This window comes from Balaenoptera ricei, chromosome 4, assembly GCF_028023285.1.
Source record: "Balaenoptera ricei isolate mBalRic1 chromosome 4, mBalRic1.hap2, whole genome shotgun sequence".
Taxonomy (NCBI): domain Eukaryota; kingdom Metazoa; phylum Chordata; class Mammalia; order Artiodactyla; family Balaenopteridae; genus Balaenoptera; species Balaenoptera ricei.
The window spans coordinates 32,440,602-32,457,708 of NC_082642.1; the positions used below are offsets into that span (position 1 = coordinate 32,440,602).

At 43.8% G+C, this 17,107-nt stretch overlaps 1 protein-coding gene across 1 annotated transcript in view; it reads left to right on the forward strand.

The window, feature by feature from the left end:
• Window positions 1-17,107, forward strand: part of KCNH8 (potassium voltage-gated channel subfamily H member 8) — a 403,459-nt gene that overhangs the window by 73,711 nt on the left and 312,641 nt on the right. The gene's annotated exons all lie outside the window — the stretch shown is intronic.

Genomic DNA, 17,107 nt, shown 5'->3' on the forward strand with positions numbered 1-17,107 from the left:
AAGACGTTTCCCTACTACCCAATATTCAGATATTTTTATTTCAAAAATACCTAGTTAATGTCAGTATTCTTAGTCTTCATCTAGATTATCTCCATTCTCCAATACTGCCGTAGTACTTGATGCTTCCATTGACCACACTTTTCTACATACTTTGTCCCATGCCTACCATTTTCAAGCTGTGTCGGAGCGAGATACCGTGGGTGGCAAAGACAGATTCTGCATTCACAATGACTTATGTTGGGGAGGGTGTAAAAAAATATATACAGTAATTTAAAAAGCAAGAGCAAATTGCCAGTATAACAGTCATAGAACAGAGGTCATGAGGAAGTGTGTGATGTATTTCCAAATGGGTTTTCTGAACCCCAAGTACTTTGTTGTAAAGGCCGAGAGCTTACCTCTGACAGGGGAGACTCCATGGAGGAGGTGGTGCTCGAGGGAGCAATGAAAGTCACAAAGGATTGTGACAAGCAGAGAAAAGCAGGCTGGTGTGAACCAAGACAGTGGTTCTCAAAGGCTCTGTACCCCTGCTGAGATGCACAATATACAGATGTAACATTAAGTAATATTGAACCACACGGTGAGAAAGTTTTCTCTTCCCAGTTGTCTTTCAGTACTTTTATTTAGGAAAAGAAGTCTTTAGTTTGATGTGAACACATCTTTAACCCCTGTGTCCATACTTGCTAGTTAACCATTCCCTCCCCCCCATTCTTTAACACATAGCCAGTAGGGCCCCAGACTCAAAAGACGATGGCAGACAACAGTATGTGTAATTCAATTAAATGGGTTTCAGATTGCATCTACTTTTTAGTTCTCTTCATCTTATGGAAAGGCATGTTGGATTTCCACTTAAAATTGTTATATAAAATATTTTAATCAAATAAATATATGTAAGGGAGAACTTAGATAAGTTAAGGAAAAGTAGAGGCAAATAATAGCACAAGTGTTAGGTAGATAGGGCAGAATTTGTTTGGGTGATATATGAATGAATGTAGGAGAACATGAGTTTTAATATAAGTTATACTTGGCTTGGTAAGTAGCTCCGTGTGATAACAAGGACAGTCCTGATGGAAAGTAGCCAGAATAAGATGAGAAAGAGAGGTTGCGAGCAGGTCAAGGTCAGGGAATACGGGACTCATGAACTTTATTCATGTTGTATCTTCCTTGGGATTCCAAGACCACTTGCTTTACCCACATGTTAATAACTAGGGTTTATTAATTCCTTCTCAGATGCCAGGTATGGTATTATCTTCCATATAATTATCACATTTTTCATTACAACTACCCTAACAGGAAGGTATTAGCCTGAGTTTAGGAGTGAAGAAACTTACCAAAGGCCCACAGCTAGTAGTTAATAGAGTTGGGTTTGGAACCCAGACCTATTTGATTCCAAAGCTCCTATTCTTCCTTGTGCCTAGAAACCCTATTCATCTCCCAGCCCCAATGTGAACACTGGCTTTTTCTGTCTAAGTCCACCTTTCCAACACACGGCTGATCTCCTCTTTGGATTTCCTGCATCCATCACTCTATATCTGGGTAGTAATTTTTTTCTCCCCTTCACTAGAAGTATTTCTCTGGCCATCTATGAACTAGATTGTAAGGGCCCAGAAGGCCTGTTCCCATGTCCCAAAGCTCCAACACTGTACTTTTTTCATGGTCAATGCTCATATTGTTTGAATTGAGCTAAATTTTCTTGCTCTGACATGGCTTATCACAGAACTACAGCTGTATCAACTCTGAGTGTAAGTGTGAACAGGTGCTCTGGCAAAGATAACTCAGGACCTACCTGGGAAGGCTTTGCTTTGTCAGATTCCGAGAATCTAATTAATTAATTTTGAGCAAATCAGCAACTCTTTGGATTTCTTAAATCACTTCGGACTTTTTTATAGCTGGGTTGTGTAACATCTGAGTTAAATAGCACCAAAAAGGATACCCGGTAATTATAGACTTTTAGATGTCAGGAGAGAATTTTAAAGAATGTCTTATCCAGCTCCTTTATTTTGTCAGTGAGGAAGCTGAAGGCTTAAGCGAGTTTCATGAGTCGCTTAAGGCCACAGAGCATGTTAAGGGTAGGCCTTTAACTAAAGATCTCTCTGGATTCCTAGTCAATTATCTGGCTTTGAGCTTGGAGGTCACTTACCCCTTCTTCCCATCCAATAGAGGAGCCCCTACAGTATCTCTGACTGCTGTCAACTGGGGCTCCTTGTGAGCGTGGAACAGGACCCCATTTTCTTTGGAAGCAATCCATTCTATTTAAAATTAAATAGCATCTTTTCCTCTGTTGTACCCAATAGAACCTTTCAATCCTGTCCGTTGCTCTAAACAGCAGAGTTTTCTAGGACTCCCTTTTAAACCTGTCCTCATTTCCATCCACATGCACTCTGGTGATCCTACCTGTTCCAGGGTTTTAAATCTATAAACTGAGGGCTTTTACCTTTGTATCTCCAGACCAACTCTCTCCTCTGAACTCTAGACCCATATACAGCCAATTACTGGATGTCTTCTTTTGGATGTCTAGTAGGCATCCCAGATTTAATACCCAAAACCCAAATCTTGATTGTACCTTCCCACCAAAAAGCTCCTCCCACCCCCTAATCTTCATGTCATTAAATGAGACTCTATTTTTTCAGTTGCTTTGGCCAGTAACCTGAAGTCATCCTGGTGTTTCCCATTCTCTTTCATTGTCTATCTAAACCATCAGCTACACTATTGGCTCTATTTTAAAATAACACAACATTGTTATCAACTATGCTCCAATATAAAATAAAGATTTTTAAAAAAATAAAATAAAAAGGAAAGAATCTGAAAAAGAATATATATATACACACACACACATACATTCAGATATGTATATATATCTGAATCACTTTGCTGTGCACCGGAAACTAATACAACATTGTAAATCAACTCTACTTCAATTTAAAAGAATGATGTCTTTTGATGAACAGAAGTTTGTTTCTTACCACTGTTAAATATATCAAACTTTTCTTTAAAAAAAAATTAAAAAATAAAAATTTCTTCCAGAATCCAACAAATTCTTACCAACTCCACTGCTCCCATTGTAGTTCAGGCTATCATGCTTCTTGCACAGATGACTAACCCCCGCCCTTCTGTGTTCCTCAACAGTCTCTTCTCCTCGCAGTGGCTGGAACAGAAATCAAAATCTCCTCCATGGTCTGCAAGCTCCTCACCGTGATGTGAAAGCCCCTGCTTTCTTTTTGACTTTATCTCCTACTCCTCCCCCTCCCACTTGGTCTTTTCTAGGTACCCTACCTCCCTCCTGTCCCTCCAACATGGCCCCGGAAAACTCTCACCTCCAGCCCTGTGACTTGCGGTTCCCTCTAATTAAAACCATCTTCCCTCAAGAAAGTATACCAGTTATTGAAAAGTTTCACTGTCAGTATTAGATTGGTTACCTAGTTATCCTTTGTAGGTGGCTGAGGTAGCATTTAATTCAGGATCAAGGTTCTGATAATTATAAAACAGTGGTGATTTTAAGGTTATAATGATGATCTGTGACCTATTTCTAAAGTTTTGTGGTTTTTAGAACATTTTGAAACTGTTTCTCTTAATACACTCCATTCTGAATTATCTATGCTTATAGGAGTCTGATAATGAATTGATATCTGAATTCCATAGTAAACCTGAAAATTGACTCAAGGCAAGACCACATCTTTACCAATGCTATGAAAAGGTAGCATACAGTGACTGTCTTGTCAGTACTTATTCTGGGGATACAAATGAGGTTTAAAATTCTGAGACGGTAGGTGTCACTAAGCATGGGGGATAATTTGAATAAGGAAAAAATCAACTAAATTATTTTAGAAACAAAGATAAGCATTTTCTAGACAACTGTATAAACTTTTCTGATTATTCAATATTAAAAATATGTCTTCAATTAATTATAAAAATAAACCAAACTTTTACACAGAAAAAAAAAAACAGTCTTCCTTCTGACATGCCCACACTCACCCACATCTGACTCCTTTTATCAGAAAATCTTTTGCTGACCACCCCCTCTCCCATATATTATCCCAATACTCTGATTTATTTGTCTTCATAGCATTTATCACTATCTGACAGACTCTGCATTTACCTGTTTGTTTTTTCATCCTTTGCATATCCCACAAAGGCATGAGCTCAATGAGAGCTGGGATTTTATTTTATTTTTGTGGTTTCCTGCAGTGTCCTCAGCCTGCGGCATGGTGTCTGCAAAATGTAGGTGCCACCAATAAATATTTGTTAAATGAATTTCTCCTTTAATTTTGTCATTGAGCCAGGTCTTATACTTGTACCATGTTGATTCTGGAATCCCTGTGCAGGCATTTGCCTTTATTCCTAGAAATATCATAATTTTAGTGTGGGCCATGAGGCAAAGTTGGCAAAATCTTTTTGAGTCTGGATTTTTGCCATCCTAAGTTGATTTATGATGATTGTTAATATTAGCCACAGTCACTATTTATTGAACACTTGCATAGCCATCCCCCTGCCAGGTGTTTTACAATATTATTTCCCTTAATCCTTACAATGGCCCTATGGGAAATGCTACTGTTGTCCTCATTTTGCTCACGAGGAATTTGAAGCCTGGAGAGTTAAGTGACTTGCTCACACAGCCAGGGAATGGCAGAGCAGAGCCACACTTCAAGGCCACATGTCCCGGATTCAGATACACTGTCGTAATGAAGAGCATGGCCTCCGGAAGCAGACAGATCTGAGCTAGCATTTACTCACATAGCTGTGTGATTTCTATTGAGTCATTTTTCTCCCTTGACATTCCCCATCCCATAAATGAGAGTAACAGTAATACCAACTTCATAGGGTTGTTAGGATGATTCGATGACTCTGGTCCCATGCTTAGTACAGTCCTGGCACAGAGTAAAAGCTCAATAAGCATTGTCATCATCGCAATATAATTAATAGGACTAAAAAAAATTAACGAATAATTATTTTGCTCCTATTGGGCAACGCATGTCCTCTTAATGATCTTTTTATCCCGCATCTATCTATATTACTTCTCCCTTCCATCTATGTATCTGTAAACTTGATAATGGCATCTTACTATAAACTACTGATTAAAAGTGGTGAAGGATGTATAGGTGAGGATAAACCTTTAGACAGCCAGGGATGCCCTCTAGAGACCATGTGAGCTTTGTTTAACAGCAGGAAGGTACTGGTTAGTATGGCACCTTCTAGGAGCATGACTTAGTTTTACCAGTCTGTTCTGTTCATCTGCTAAAAGGCGAGCACAGCTTTACTTTCCTTACCAGGGGATCCTACCGGGACTAAATGACTCGGCAGGAAATCCAAGAAGAATCTCATATCTATGGCTTTGGACAGACTGGTCTCTAGTTAGCCCTCTTCTTAGCAGTGCTGGAGGTAGCCTAGATGCTTGGCACTTTTAAAAACAGTGGAGAGGGCTTCCCTGGTGGCGCAGTGGTTGAGAATCCGCCTGCCAATGCAGGGGACACGGGTTCGAGCCCTGGTCTGGGAAGATCCCACATGCCGCGGAGCAACTAGGCCCGTGAGCCACAATTACTGAGCCTGGGTGTCTGGAGCCTGTGCTCCACAACAAGAGAGGCCGCGATAGTGAGAGGCCCGCGCACCGCGATGAAGAGTGGCCCCCGCTCACCGCAACTAGAGAAAGCCCTCGCACAGAAACGAAGACCCAACACAGCAAAAATAAATAAATAAAAAAAAAAAAAAAAAAAAAAACAGTGGAGAGGAGCAACCCACCATTTCTTTCCATAGTTTGTCATCACACGGTAATGACAATTATCAATGGCAATTGATACCCTTTGTTGAGTACTTATCCTATGTCATGCACTGGAAAAAAATCTCCTATCTGCACAACAATATACTAGATGTTACTCCTATTTTCTAGAGGAGAAAACTGTGCAGAGTGGGTTTTGGTTGGTGCCCCATCCAGATCCTTTTTACTTTGCTAGGTCAGTCATCAATTTGCTGCCTCATGGCTCTGAGCGAGCTGTTTGACACGTGCTCCGGGAAAACGGACTTCCAGCAGAGGGCGCCAGGGGGCTCTGCGGGAGGAAGGTGCTCTCCTGCCTGTGCAGAGTGGTCCTGGAGGAGGGAGGTTTGAGCGCCAGGGCGGCTGCTGAAGCCTGCCCGCCACGCACTGAGCCCCAGACACGGTCGCTGTGCAAACCTGCAACCTTAGTCTCACCGTAACCTTCCCACAGCTGTCTTCACCCTGAAACCAGAGCCCCTACGTGACTCCCCTCCTCCCGCCAGCCCCCAGATTTCCCGCACCCGCACCCACAGCATCAGTTGCTCATCTGGCCCCTCTTGCACCTCACACTCCCAAGAGTGGAGGCCACTTGCTTCCCCGGCAGCCCAGCCCATGTCCATCGTGGCCAAACCAGCATCCTTCTGTGCTCTCTGGTGAACTGAACCCCACTGTCTTCAAGTTTATCTTCCTTCGTTTATCTGCCTCAGCTCCAGGGTACTACACAGGTACTCTTTCATCACAGTGAGTAATTATCTATATTGAGCTTATATCCTGTATGAATTCCATATCCGGCTTGGATCCAGACTGCTTTCGGCCCATCCCACGGCTGCTCCAAGCATTGGCTGCTGAGCTTACAGAGGCTCCCTCCTCAAATAATTGCCCTCAGTGACGGGAGCTGCCTTGCCCAGGAGGTTAGCGCCCTCCCTAATCCTCCCCTCCACCTGTGAGCCAGAGGCAGTGACTAACCCACGAAAGCCACCTCCTGTGACCTCAGGCAAGACAACTCTACAGTACGGTTCACCCTCCAGAGGCCCCTGTGGATCAGGTTGAGGGGAAGCTTCACCAGAAACCTGGTCCTTTTTTAGCTCTCTCTCCCATTCTCAGTCCTCCTCCTCCTCTCATTCTCTTATAGGCTTTACTTGAGAGTCAGCCCTCAATAAATTAGATATGTCCTAATCCTTGTCTCAAGCTCTGCATTGAAACAAGCTGACCTCAAATATGTACCCAGGCCACAGAGCTAGAAGATAATGAAGCTGGTGATTGTACTAGGTCTATCTGACTCCAAATCCTGTGTCTTTTTTTTTAATTGAAGTATAGTTGATTCACAATGTTGTGTTAGTTTAAGGTGTACAGCAAAATGATTCAGGTTTTTCAGATTCTTTTCCACTGTAGGTTATTACAAAATACTGAATATAGTTCCCTGTGCTATACAGTAGGACCTTGTTGTTTATCTATTTTATATATAGTAGTGTGTTTCTGCTTAACCTCAAACTCCTAATTTATCCCTCCCCCAACCTTTCCCTTTTGGTAACCATAAGTTTGTTTCTATGTCTGTGAGTCCGTTTCTGTTTTGTAAATAAGTTCATTTGTATCATTTTAAAGGATTCCACATGTAAGTGATATCATATGGTATTTGTCTTTCTCTGTCTGACTTACATCACTTAGTATGATCATCTCGAGGTCCATGAATCCTGTCCTCTTCGCCACCACTTTCTTATGGTTGAGGGAATCTCTCACTTCCAGCATGTTCTCTGTAACATAATGTGTCTTCTATACTGAGCATTTAGGTCTTGACGATGGCCTGTCATTGGTCCCGGGTGAAGTTTGTCATTACTGGTTCAATATCCAAGGCCTGTGCCCACTGTCACTGGAGGCCCAGAAGCCCATGATCTGTTCCGTGGAGGCTCACACACACTTTGCTGTTACCGCCTCCTGCCATATCTCTTCCTCCTTTCTCTTCCCCAAAGAGTGTGGGCCAGCATCCAGGTTGGATCTCTACCACCCCAGTTCCCTGAAGTGAGTCTGCTTGTTTAGCTAAATCACACTCCTGTTCTCCGGGCATGTTTATTTGGGGTAGGCTAGTTCTCCACGCCCTGGGAATTGTGCACTGGCATTCACTGAGGTTCAGAAACGAAGTTGACAACTTGACACTTGCATGCCTTTTAGGGAAATCATGGTTATTACTGGGGGCCGTAGCAGCAGGTTTATTTATAACTCCTGACACTGCACACTGGCATGAAGTGGGATGGTAGCGGAAGGCAGTTGGAAGGCTACAGGGACCCAGGAGAACTAGGAGGGCCTAGATTTCCAGGTAAGGTTGTATGTGTCAATTTTGAAAGGTAATTAGGCCAACACGGTGTGAAAGCAGCTTGTTTCAGGCCATTTTGTTTTCAGGTGCTCTAACGCAGAGTGATAGATTCAGCAGACAATTCAACATGTCTTGGATTTAATTGTCTCTTTTCCGTGATCCCACCATGTATTTTGGGTTTGTGGTTTGTCGTTTGACTACCATATACCGATCCTGTCGGGGGTTTCTCAGCCTAGTCAATGCTCCCTGGTTGACCCTAAGTGACTCCTGTTTTTCCATTTGATAGCAATTACTTGACAGTTACACAACTTCTTCTCTCCCTGCCTCAAAAAACAAACTAATAAATAAGGGATGGGCGTTCTTATTGGTAGCTCTCCTTTCTTCAGAGAGGCTGTGTATCCCCCTTCAGCCCTTCAGAAGGTGGTTCCATGCCAGCTTTTCTGCTTTTCCTTTGTGGCTGGATGGAGTATAGCTGTCACTAATTCAGTCACATTTTTAGTTGTCCCACTGTTAGATGAAATTATGAGCCATCCCTAGCGAGTGTCAGCAACTGCAAATAGCAATGCTGCCTTTGAAGGCAGCAGAATCCAACTGGGAATTGAGAAATTAATAGAAATTTAGAATAATGGGCATGCTTGCAATGAACCATTTTTGGGTTCAGAAACCTAGTTCCTCTGGTAATTTGAATGAGCAGTTTTGCTAATAAAATTTGTCCCTGTTGAATGAACATGCTTGATCTACCCATCACTCACAGAACAACTTGAATTATCACTTTCCCATCAAATTTTGCCCTTTCCTTTAGCTGGCTGGCTCTTTGAGCCAGTGTTCTCCATTGTAGGCGGGGAATGAGGGAGAAAAAAATAGAAAGAGATTGTAGCACCAGCTGAGGCGGGCTGGCTTCCGTCTACATGGGTGATGAAGCTTGTTTACTTTATGCAGGTAACTTTGGATGAAATTCAAGTGGTGCTGCCTTGAGTTGAAAGGGCAGATATTCGCAATAGAAATTCCCAATGATGGTCAATATTTACCAGCAGTCTTGATGAATTTGCAGATCCATGATCCCCGCCCCTCTCACCACAGGGTTTTTTTTTTTTTTAAATAAATTTATTTATTTATTTATTTACTTTTGGCTGTGTTGGGTCTTCGTTTCTGTGCGAGGGCTTTCTCCAGTTGCGGCGAGTGGGGGCCCCTCTTCATTGCGGTGCGCGGGCCTCTCACTGTCACGGCCTCTCCCGTTGTGGAGCACAGGCTCCAGATTCAGTACTTGTGGCTCACGGGCTTAGTTGCTCAGTAGTTGTGGCTCACGGGGGTTTTTAACTTCAGGAAAATGAGTAATAGCCACTGACAGCCTCAAAATTTTTAACAATCATCATAATTCCCCAGACCGGTAAAGTGTGTTAGTTTACCTGCCACCTTCATGGACGTGCCCTTGTGTAGAACCTCTTTTTCCCCAGTGGAACAGAAATGCTTGTCCGTCCAGGAAGTACAAAGCCCCAGATACAACAGGAACCCCTTTTGTGTTCTCTGCAGTTTCCCCAGCAGTCAGAGCGCTGTTCTCAAGGAAACCGTTATCTCAGCTGGATTGATTTTTCCGCTTGGCCCCGGGGATGGCAGCAGCGGGCAGCAGGCCAGGTGTGGGGAGCCCGGGAAGGGGAGGAGGAGCCAAAGTTGCAGGGCAGGGTGAGCAGAGGCTGAAAGAAGGCTTTGGGGTGAGCAAGGCAGTGTGGTAAAGAGCTCCAACTCTGCTTTTCCACCACGCGTAGCTGTGTGAGGGTAGAGAAGACACTTAACATCTCTGAGGTCGGACCTTCAGGTTTAAATAGAGAGTGACAGCAGGCCACACCTCCTGAGGTTGCCGTGAGGACTGGGTGAGGGATTCCTGTGGTCCCAGCACCGTCGCCTGAAAAGGCTAATCATTTGGCTTGTGTACACTTATCATCACTGCTAATTCATGTTGGGGGAACTCATCTGCTTTTGTTGCAAAGTGTTCTATTTCAGTTTATTTAGCTAATGTGGCTTGAGAAATTTCACCTTCCGTTTCTACAGTTTATAAAAATCTGTCAAGTCCAAACTTTTTTTTTTTTTTTTAAAGGTGTAGGCTTATTTATTTATTTATTTTTGGCTGTGTTGGGTCTTCGTTTCTGTGCGAGGGCTTTCTCTAGTTGCGGCGAGCGGGGGCCACTCTTCATCGCGGTGCGCGGGCCTCTCAGTATTGCGGCCTCTCTTGTTGCGCAGCACAGGCTTCAGACGCGCAGGCTCAGTAGTTGTGGTTCACGGGCTTAGTTGTTCCGCGGCATGTGGGATCTTCCCAGACCAAGGCTCGAACCCGTGTCCCCTGCATTGGCAGGCAGATTCTCAACCACTGCGCCACCAGGGAAGCCCCAAACTTTTAAAGTAGGTGAGGATTTTGTGCGCAGGTGAGCGCACACGCGTAGCCAGGAGTCGTTGTGATTGATACACACATTGTTTTCTGGAGGCAAATATTTTAAAACCTTGAAAAGTTTCTCTTTACTGTATGAAGACTTTTCTTTTCTAGCCCTTTTTATTTTTTGGTTTGTTCACCAAAATCTTCTTCCGGGAAAAATACATACTTGTTTGTTTATGGATTTAACAGATTCCCATATAATTTTTACTGAGTGCCAGGCATGTTCTAGGTTCAGTACGAGTATTAACTCGGTGAATCCTTATTACAATACTCTGAAGTCGGTTCTGTTGTCATCCCTGTTTTACGGTTACGTACATCGAAGCCCAAGGCCATTCAAGTTCAAGCAAGTTCGAGATCCTTAGGTAGTGAGCTGCCCAGCTAGGATTCTAATCTAGGCTGATTGGCTTCAGCGCCAGTGCTTGCAGGGAGCAGGCTGGGCCAGTCTGGTCTGTTAGGGCTATGGGGACTTTTGAATGACAGGAGCTGGGAGTATTTAAGTTGTTCTGTGTGTCTGTCAGGATGGGATTTCTGGGTTGACATTCAGTCACCTTATGTATTCAGTTTAGGGCTGTGGCTTTAACCAGGAATCTCCCCTTTGCATGAGGCCGTACAGATGGGGAGTTAGGGAAGCAGAGTTGCTGCAAAGTGAGGTTAAGGACTCCCTTTTAAGAATCTGTGCCACGTGTATTAGGAGCCACTGGAGTTGAGTGAATTAGCTGTTTTCTGAATGAATCTCTAAAGTAGATTCTGAGACCCTTGGCGTTTCTGATTCACCTTCAAGAGCCCTGTTTAGTGATTCATAACAGTTTTACTCAGCACAAATAGAAGACCTACACACCGAAACCAGGATTTTACCATTTATCTTCTTTTATTTCCTCTGATAAATAAATGTCAAATTAAAAAAAAAAAAAGTCAAATTCCACTAACCATGGGGAAGCCCATGGACTTAAAAGATTTTTTTATGCTTCGCTGGCTCGCGTATGCCGTGGAGGAAGTTGATGGACCTGTTTGCCGTCCTTCTTCAGTGACTGTCCCCGATCCACCCACAGTGAGCTGCTTGTGCCGTACCGTCTGACTATGTTTTTAGATAGAAGAGTACCATGGGCTTTCCCCGCTGCACATTCTCCTGGTTTTCCTTTTACGTCACTAGTGGCTCCTTCTCAGCTCCTCTTCTCTGAGACTTCATCAAACTGCAGTGCTCTGGAACTCAGCCTTTGGGCAGATCATTTCACTCCTCTGCTCAAGATGCTATAATGACTTCACCTCCAATGTCCTTGCATTAAGACCTTTTATCATCTGCCCCTTCACTCTCGCTCTGGCCTAATCGCCTGTTACTTTGCTAGAGCTTCCAGAACCCAGTACCACAAGCTGAGTGGCTTAAACCACAGGCATGTATTGTGTCACAGTTTTGGAGGCTAGAAGTCTGAGATCAAGGTGGCAGCAGGACTGTGTTCCCTTTGAAGTCATCAAGGAAGGATCTGTTCCAGTCCTGTCTCCTAGACTCTGTTGGGACCTTGACATGTGCCAGCATCACGCCAGTCTTCACCTGGCAGCCTCACTGTGTGCATGTCTCTCTGTGTGTCCAAATTTCTCCTTTTTTATAAGGACGCCAGTCCTAGTGGGTGAGGGGCCCATCGTACTCCAGTATGACCTCATCCGTTTTTTTTTAAATAAATTTATTTATTTATTTGGCTGTGTTGGGTCTTCGTTTCTGTGCGCGGGCTTTCTCTAGTTGCGGCGAGCGGGGGCCACTCTTCATCGCGGTGCGCGGGCCTCTCACTATCGCGGCCTCTCTTGCTGAGGAGCACAGGCTCCAGACGCACAGTCTCAGTAGTTGTGGCTCACGGGCCCAGTTGCTCCGCGGCATGTGGGATCTTCCCAGACCAGGGCTTGAACCCGTGTCCCCTGCATTGGCAGGCAGATTCTCAACCACTGCGCCACCAGGGAAGCCCCCAACCTCATCTTAATTAGTTACATCCGCAGTGGCTCTGGTTCCCAGAAAGGCCACACTGTGAAATACTGGGAGTTAGGACTTCAGCATATGCATTTTGGTGAGACACAATTCAAGCCACAGCACTACTGTGCTCTCCCTCGCCCCCTGTGAGGCATCACGCTGCCCTTGTTGCTGTCCTGTGAATACTTGGGTGTGTCTCTGCGCTAAGGCCTTTGCACTGTCTGTTCCCTCTGCCTGGAACATCCTTGCACCCCAACTGTCCACAGGGCTCACGAACTGCCCCCTTCTCAAGTCTGTCTTCAAATATACTTTTCTCAGTAATGCCTCCCTCCCCTGATCATACCCTTTAAAATCATATCATCTCCCCTCTTCCCCACCCTGCCCCCCAACCTCCCTGATTTATTGTTTTTCTGCAGTACTCACCACCTTCTAACATACTTGGTAATTTGCTTATTTACTAGTTTTGTTGTTTGTCCTCCCCCAACGCTGACACTGGAATGTAAGCCCAACGAGGGGCTCTTTGTCTGTTTCCTTCTCTGATTTATTCCATACACCTAGAACAGCAGTACTTGGAGCATAACAGCAGCTGGAAAAAATGTGTGTAGCTTTCTCATTTTTCTTTATCAGTTGGTTTAGTCATAGAGGTGCATGCCTTTCATACATTGGAGTAAGGCAGGTGGGAGGAGGGCATAACATATCTTAAACTATTTTCTTGAACACCATGACATAGCTTTCCTCTAGTGCCCTACACCTGGGACCTTTAGCCAGATGTCACGTTCATGATGATTGCAATTCCTGGGGGCGGCAGGGCGCGGGTGGAGGGACCTTGCCGTCCCTCCCTTCCTGGAGCTCAGAGCATTTTCCACATACAAGATGAAACCGGATCCCTTCTGCTGAGACACTGAGAGGCCTCATTTGACTTGTTTCCACCGTCATTTAGCTATTGGAGGAGCCATCACCAAGGCTCATGGAAGAAACCTATGGTCAGCCTGAGAACTCAGGCGTCCTGACTTGCTGTGATTTTCCTCCTAGCATAAAAAGGTAGAAAGCTCCAAAAGTGACCACAAAGTGCTCTGGGAGACCCTTCTCTGGCTTCACTAGAGTGGATGAGGTTTCAAAGGCCCACAGATGTCACATCCAGTTTTCTTAATAATCAAGGCCTCTCTCTCATGGGCCCCTGGTAGCCCGTGTCAGGAGCGATTCCCAGCAGGACCACGGAGCTAGGCAACTCCCCATGCATTTCTTGGTCTTAAAATCCATCATTTTATATTAAAATTTTCTATTTGTTCTCATCCTTTGCCCTCATAAATATTGTGTATTTTTATGAGCCTCTGTCCTCATAGAATGTGGAGTTTAATGAGGGCAAGGGTGTCTTACGCATTGCTGGTTTTCATTGTGGTGCCAGCATAGATGCTGGCACATACAGGATGCCCGAGAGCTGTTTCTTAAGCCCCAGCTGAAGTCCAGCCTCCGAGCTGCATCACTACCCAGCTTCCTGGCTTAGCACGGTGGGCAGGGACCATGCCTGGACCATTTTGGTTTAGTTTCTTCCTGGAACTCATGAATGGCCTTCAAAAGTAAAGGCTGACATATCACATTAAGCAGTGCTTTAGCCAGGAGGAAGATTGGTGGTTTGTAGGAAAGCGTGGAAGGGTGTTTCTGACATCACGAGGCCCAGGAGGTGAACTGTCTCAACAAGGTACCCAAAACGGATGAGACTTCAAAGGGAAGGCTTGGCTACACAGAGGCCATTGATTTTTCTTCAGCCACACTCATTCCTGGCTGGCAACATTATCCACGACTGACCATAAGACAGCAGGGGTATCAGGAAGCTGACATTGACCGAGGCCACACACCAGATCCCTCAGTCCACAGGTGATAAACCCTGTCATATGTTTCCTGCACAATGTCTCCTCTGCACCTCTGCCCTGTTGGTGCTGCCCCCATGAATCCATCTGAAAGGAAGTAGTGCCTCCTTTTTAAAATAAATTTATTTATTTTATTTATTTATTTTTGGCTGTGTTGGGTCTTCGCTGCTGCGCACGGGCTTTCTCTAGTTTCTCTCTCCGGGGAGGAGAAAGGAGGATTGAAACAGACTGAGATAGCCAAGTGTCCGTGAAAAGTATCACAGAGGGTATGTCAGCCATTGTTATTATTCTGGATTTTATGACGTTTGTGTTTGTCAACTTTTTACAGTTTGTCATTTTTTTAAAAAAATTATTTAATTATTTATGTATTTATTTTTGGCTGTGTTGGGTCTTCGTTTCTGTGCGAGGGCTTTCTCTATTTGTGACGAGCGGGGGCCACTCTTCATTGCGGTGCGCGGGCCTCTCACTATCGCAGCCTCTCTTGCTGCGGAGCACAGGCTCCAGACGCGCAGGCTCAGTAGTTGTGGCTCACGGGCCCAGTTGTTCCGCGGCATGTGGGATCCTCCCAGAGCAGTGCTCGAACCCGTGTCCCCTGCATTGGCAGGCAGACTCTCAACCACTGCGCCAGCAGGGAAGCCCTACAGTTTGTCATTTTTGTGATGATTCTCAGCCTAAATAAATCTTCATCTTTACTCCTAATGTATTTATATTTTTTCTTAACAAAATTCCTCTTGGTTTTAAAAAGCTTTAGGACTTCCAAAACCTGGATCATCCCTGCCTCCGTCTTCTCAATTCTCTTTGTTACATCTTGACAAGTCTTCTGGGGTCTAATGCATAAAATTCTCAAATAAAGTTTAATCTCATTTTTCAGCTAATATTAGTAATGTCTACACGGACTGCAGCTTCTAAAAAGTATGTAGATATTAAATAATTAGTACTTACCAAGTCTCTAAGTATTAAAAGAAAAACTAACGCTAGCATCCCGTTATTATAGGACAGATGTAGCCTGGCAACTTGAGTAGATCTTCATAGCCTCAGTGCTTCAGTGAATTCCTCAGAGTTCTTATCTGTCTGCCTTACAAATGAGGCTATGTTCATCTACATAGAAAATTACGGGGCTTCCCTGGTGGCGCAGTGGTTGAGAATCTGCCTGCCTAATGCAGGGGACACGGGTTCGAGCCCTGGTCTGGGAGGATCCCGCGTGCCACGGAGCAGCTGGGCCCGTGAGCCACAACTACTGAGCCTGCGCGTCTGGAGCCTGTGCTCCGCAACAAGAGAGGCCGCGATGGTGAGAGGCCCGCACACCGCGATGAAGAGTGGCCCCCACTTGCCGCAACTGGAGAAAGCCCTCGCACAGAAACGAAGACCCAACACAGTCATAAATAAATAAATAAATAAATAAAAGAACATGAATTTCTTTAAAAAAAAAAGAAAATTACGTTTCTACATGAGAAAATGGTTTTTTCTAATTATATTAGAAATGATATGAAATATGATAGCACTCATAAAAGTGCTAACAAAAGATCAAGATGAAAAAAAAATTAATTACATGGGACTGAGTGAACTGATGAGGATGAGTATAATTTTTGTGACTTTCTGTCTGAATTAAAAAAAAAAAAAAATCCCACAACGACTCAGAGGCAAAGAATATACAAATCAATTTTCACTGCAAAGTAAAGGAGCTGTTACAGTGGAGGATTACTGGACTGAATGTCAATATTATGACATAGTATGAGTGTGTTTCGTGTTTGGTAATTGCAATCATTGTTGCTTTTGTTGTGGTCATCCATGTACAATGATTGGTGTCAGTCTCTCTCTTGTAAAAATAAAATACAGTGTGTGTGTGTAAAAAAAAAAGAAATGATATGAAATGATATAAAATGATATTTTAGAAATGGGTTTTTCTAATTATTTTCAGATATGAGAGAATTGCTAAATGCCATTTTTGCAGAATGCCTTTATTCTATAATAATAGATGCTTAAATAAAAATAAGTGTTTTATGTAGCCAAAATATATTCTAGTTTCCTGGGAAAAAAAGATGGTGGTGAAATGTTTCATCACTTCCACTTGAACTAGAATTGACTAATTAGAATTAGTGTGTGTGTGTTTCTGTATGGAGGGTAATTTTTTTGGCATTTCCAATCATCAACATAGCTGCGGTAAAGGTTTCAGAGAACATCCGTAATGCCTTGTAAAAGCCCCTATGATGCGACAAACAATACCAGCTCTCCCTTTAAATAATCTGCATTCCAAGAAAAATAGATATACTAAGCTTTGATAACAGTAAGTGTATCAGAAGAACTTTCCAGCTCAGGTATAAGATAGTTGTAGAGCCTTTGAAACCTTTGAGACTTCTGCTTTGACCACAGATAAATCTGCAGTGAGATCACTAGCATCCAATTTGTTCCAGCTCACTTTTTAGGATGAAGCCCATCTGGGAAATGAAAAAAGACCTGCATTTGCTGTCCTGAGATTTCCCAAGTGACTCCCCATACAAGTGTCAACCTGGACCAAATCCCTGAACTTCTTTGGGTCTCAGTTTCCTCATTTTATGATACAAAGGTTTGGGGCCACATCTCCAATTCTGTTTCCGGTTCTGGCACAAATAGTCCATGGTCTTTATCTCTATCTGCATCTTAAATGGGTCAGATCCATAAGGGAGAAGAAGAGTTATTAGCACTCTGTGTTTCATAGATGTTGGGGGAGATGAAGACACCCCTGGAGCCCTCAAGATTCCACTGAATAATTGCTTGACACTCGGGTGAGAGTTAACGAAGGGGACATTCCAAACATAGGACATTAAAAACC